Consider the following 5,346-nt stretch of genomic DNA (forward strand, 5'->3'; position numbering starts at 1 on the left):
TTTCGTGAGGATGAGCATGACACTTTATGGTTCGAGGACCGTGTTTATGTACCCAATAATGTAGAGATCAGGAAGTTAATACTTCAGGAGGCCCATGACTCCCCATACTCGATACACCCCGGAAACACCAAGATGTATTTGGATTTGAAGGAGCATTTCTGGTGGACTGGTATGAAGAAGGATATTGCCAAGTATGTAGCCGTATGTGATGTATGTCAGAGAGTGAAGGCAGAACATCAGAAGCCAGCAAAATTACTGCAGCCTATGCCGATACCCGAATGGAAGTGGGACAAGCTTGGCATAGATTTCGTCACCGGATTACCCAGGACCCGATCGGGATAAGATTCTATCTGGGTAGTAGTGGATCGTTTGACCAAGGTGGCTCACTTTATCCTAGTGAAAACCACCTATACGAGTGTGAAGTTGGCCAAGATATATATGACCAGGATCATATGTCTGCATGGAGTTGTGACAGCCTGGATTTTGCCCTCTTCCCTTTGTCTGATTTTCATTTGATTTCGTTTTGAAATCTGGAGTTTTGAATCTTTTCATATGGACTTAAACACTTGGGTACCCCTTGACTTTCACCCAAGTGCCTCATTTCCCTCTCTAACTATCACTTTCTTTCTCGTTCACCTCAAAATAATATCTTGAATATTTTTCTTAAATGAAAAATATTCATTTCCCTCTCTTAAACCCTAGCTCGCTCAATGTGCTACAAAGAAACCACAATTTTTCTTGCCCACAAAAATCTGAGAAAAATCCTAAATATTCTTTGAACCCTAGGGCACCTCCCTGAGCAAAATATTTCATCACTTTTTGGAATATTTTTGCTACAGAAAATATTTACTATTCTGGACAAAAATGGTAGTTTCTATAGAAACTACCATTTTAGTTGATCCATTGTGGCTGATTTTTGTTGTGCATCATCACCTTAGTAGATGATTGCTAACCTCCAAAGCCCAGCTGTCAACTCCCAGTAGTTTGACCATAGTAAGCTCTCAAAGTTACTGACAAGAAACTTACCAGGAAGTTGAAATCTATTCTACTGCGTCTGAGTCCAAACCAAAGTGTGGTAACCTTTAAAACTACCACGAACTACATGCCAGACATGAAGTTTGGGCTTAGATCGGCCTGAGGTTAGAGTTCACGCGGTGACCGCGTTCATCCAGGCATGCTGGCATACGGCCGACGCGTTCTGCGACGCGCCCGAGCCTCTGTTGATCGCGTGCTCGCTTCCTCGTCTGCCTAAACTTGCCAAACCTTGCCACAGTCGTGTCCCAAGCTTATTAACTCCCTCATGGCGCTCGCCGATGCCGGAGCTCACCACAACGAGCATGGACGTGGTCCGGCCAACGCAACAGTGCGCTGCACACTATGCTCGTCGTCACCCTCGTGCCCGTGTGCTCATCTCCGCTCACCCACAGTTCCCGCGTGAGCTGCGACGCCTTCTCCCTCACTCACAGACGCCGTTCGACACCGGGCGTCGTGTCCAGGTATCCTCCGGCAAAGCCCGACCCCCCCTGACGCTCGGATATAAATAGAGCCCTCCCCAGCCTCCTCGAGCACCATCCACTACTCCCACACACTCCACGATCTCGTAGAAAGACGTAGCCCGGCCGGGAAGGCCGCGGGCCGCCGTCCTCTAGCTCGAGCTTGTCGGCGATCCCCTCGGGTCGTCTCCGCGGCTCCAGCCCCTCCCAAGCCCAGGCAACCCTTCCAGGGCCTCCGCCGTGCCTCGGTGGTGCCGTTCTGCCCAGTTGGAGCCCCTGGTGTCGCCTCCGGTCACCGTCGTCTTCATCTCCGGCGACCTCTGCTTCCTGTCTCCGCTAGATAGGCTGATTCTGATGCCATCCAACCACCCCTAGCTAACCTACGGGTATGGGCAGGTGCGTCTCCGTCTCCTCTTTCGATCCCTCCCTCCATTTCTGGCCGAGGTGCTCTCCTCACCGGCGTGTGCTCCGGCCGAGCCGTGCCGCCCTCTGTTTCCCTCTCCCACTTCCCCTCACCTGACTAGCGGGGCCCGCTAGTCAGCCACTCTGTACATGCCCGAAGCGGTATGAGTGGTGGCGCCTGCGAGGTTTGCGCCTTCAACGTCACCCCCCAGTTATGTTTCTATTTAAATACAAATTTAATTTTGTCCAGAGAGCTTCAAAGAGCCACAACTTTTTAACCATAAGTCCAAATGAATTGATTCTTTTTGCATTGTGTTCTTTATGAAGAAATCTAGTAGTTCACAAAAAATGAGATTTTTCTATGTTGTCTAGATTTTCTGGTGAATTTCAGAAGGGTTCTTGATGTTTTCTTTTTGTGTTTATAAATATTTTCAGAAAGTGAAGCTTGTCTTGAGGATCACCAGGAGGATTGTGAACCTCATCTACACAAAGGCAAGCCACAACAACATTTTCATGGTGCCATTACAATATTTGTGATTTTTGTTTTAACTTGAATGAATGATTTAATCCATGCATTTAAATCACTATTATACTATTTATATTCTGTTGGTTGCTTGTTTAAGTTTATATGCTTAGTTTACAGAAGTTTGAAACTAACTAAGTTGGTTGAATAACTAGGAGAAATAGTTGTTATGAAGAAGTAATATGGTTATGGATATAAGTAATTATTTTGAGTATTTTCTTGGAGGAGAACAATGATAAATTTGCTAAGTAAATATTCTGTTGAAAGTGATGCTTAATCATAACCAGAGAAGTGTTATGAATTGTGATGTATATGCTTAGTGTGGATATAGTTGATAGCACATTTATGCATATAGTATTTTAAGCCTTTTTGCATCTCAAGTTAAACATTTGACCACAATAATTACTTATAAAATTCATTCCTACAGAAATGTTCCTATTATGACATTTCTTACAACACTTCTTCATATTATGCAGAATTGGTGCGTTTAGGCACCCAATCTTCATCGAAAATGCTTCCAACACTAAAGCAGGGATCAACTTGGAGAAGAGTTCAGTTCTAAAGGGGGCAAAACCAAAAAGAACCAGAGGAAGCGTCCTGTGGCACGCGTGAGAGGAGCCGGGGGCTGGCTTGACCGGCCAGACAGCTGTCTGTTGCCACGCGCGGCTGGTCCTCCTCGCTATTCACCCACCACACCAAACGAAGGCCAGGGAGGCAGGGTAACGACCGGATCCACCACTACGCCTCCATCAACGCCGCCGCCAGCGCTGCCTGATCCACCACCGTGCCTCCACCATCTCCATCACCCGCCTCCACCATAACCAGCGCCATCATCCAGTCATCATCGTCACCACCAGCGCCGCATCTCCTACGCCTTGCCGCTGCCACTCCTTCTCCCCTCCTCCTCGCTGCTGAGAGGGAGAGGATTGACTAAAGGCCAGGGGCGTCGGGCCTTCTGGTGGTGCTCTGCTCCGGATCTTCCCAAGGAATCTTCTCTGCTACTCTTCCTCAACGACCACGCGGAAGCCTCTCCTACTACAAATCGTCTCCAATGTGGTCCTGCTTTTATTCTTCTTTGCCTGCAACCTCTTCAGCTTCAAATTGAAGATCATCAAGACCCATAGGCTTTGAATCTCTATCTTCTCTTGTTCCTGTTCCCTAAATATATGCACTATTGAGTCTGAAATTTACCTTGTTACTTGTGTACCTTTGCTGAATCCTCATGTATCCTTGCTGAATTGTTGTGACCCTTTGCTGGATATTGAGTTAGTAGTTATTGTCCTGTGAGCTATTGTTACTTTAATTGGTTGCATGAGTTGTGGTGATGTCTGAACCCTCTTCCATCTGCTAGTGTTACTTGTCTGTTTGATTACAAGAAAACCACTAAAAAGAGACAATCCTATTTCTGAACCCTTTACCTCTGCTGCTTATTATTTGGTTTTAACTTGTGCTAGTGGCTGCTTGTTATCACTACGGTTTGATCCATCTGTTCCGTTGTTCTGAATGTTTCGAATGTGTGCTTCAAAGTTCTAGATCCCTGTGGAGAACACGACATCCGTAGTTTGGGCGTAAAAACCCTGCTATATTACATTTTACCATCTTGGCGCCGTTGCCGGGGATTTAAATTTCATTAGCACATTAGTAGAAGCAGATCAGGATTTATTTTAGGCAACTAACCATTTCCTAACATTGGCTGCAGTTTTGAGAGAAACAAGCATGTGTCAATTTCAGGAATTTTACAGGAAATTGTCTTATGCTTCAACCTAAATATTCACTAGAGCCATTTGATCCGGAAATTGAAAGGACTTTATTGAGGAGAAGAAGAGAGAATCAAATGCGGTTTCAAGTTGCCGAAACTTTGCAAGATCAAGAAGAAGAAAAGATGACTGATCAAGTACCTTTGCTCAGGGACTTGTGGATCCCAAGGGATCATGGGATACCAGGAGAAATGGTTCAACCAATTATTCAGGCGAACAATTTTGAATTGAAGCCTGCTCTGATTAACATGGTACAACAGTCCAGATTTGGTGGAACAGCTTTAGAAGACCCACATGAGCATATAAGGACTTTCTTGGAGTATTGTAACACCCTCAAGCAAAATGGAGTTTCACCGAGTGCTATCAGATTATCACTATTCCCATTTTCCTTGAGAGATGGAGCAAGAGTATGGCTTCACTCATTGCCTGAACATCTAAAAGATACTTGGGAGACCCTATTGCAGACATTTCTTGAGAGATACTTCCCACCCACAAAAGCTGCCGAATACAGGGACAAGTTAACAAGGTTTACTCAATATGATGGAGAAAGTTTGTATGACGCATGGCAAAGATTCAACTCTTTAATCAGAATGTGTCCTCATCATGGTTTAGAAAGATGGCTGGTGTTACAAACCTTTTACAAAGGACTGTCCACTCAGACCAGAGCTTTTGTCGATTCTGTTGCTGGAGGAGGAATTATGAATAAAACCCTTGATGAAGCATTTGCATTGATTGAAAGTATGGAGTCTCATCATTTTCAATGGTCAAGTGAAAGAGCAATAGCACCAACACATCCTGGTGTGTATAATGTGTTTGCAAATGATAGCATGGCGGCGCAGATTGACATCTTGAACAAGAAGATGGATAGTATCATGTCAAATTGCATCGGTACCTCCGTAGCTTCAGCAAGTGTGCCTCAAATGTGTGATGTATGTGGCCAAGCAGGTCATCCTTCAACAGAATGTACCTTCTATTCAGCAATTGGATCATCGGTTTCAGAAGTAAGTTATGCTCAAGGTCATGGTCCATTCTCAAATAGCTATAATCCTTCTTGGAGGAACCATCCAAACTTGTCGTACAAGAACAATCAGTCATATGCAAGTGGATCGATAGTACAAGGAAATCAACCACCAAATCATCCAAGTCAACTTCAAGTGCCGAGGCAGAATGA

At 45.0% G+C, this 5,346-nt stretch overlaps 1 non-coding gene across 1 annotated transcript; it reads right to left on the reverse strand.

The window, feature by feature from the left end:
* Nucleotides 1–4,678: 4,678 nt before the first annotated feature.
* On the reverse strand, nucleotides 4,679–4,785 carry LOC125511732. The gene has a single exon (XR_007285087.1). It is a non-coding gene; the product is annotated as a small nucleolar RNA R71 (small nucleolar RNA).
* Nucleotides 4,786–5,346: the final 561 nt, after the last annotated feature.

The sequence above is a fragment of the Triticum urartu genome, chromosome 5 (genome assembly GCF_003073215.2).
Source record: "Triticum urartu cultivar G1812 chromosome 5, Tu2.1, whole genome shotgun sequence".
NCBI lineage: Eukaryota > Viridiplantae > Streptophyta > Magnoliopsida > Poales > Poaceae > Triticum > Triticum urartu.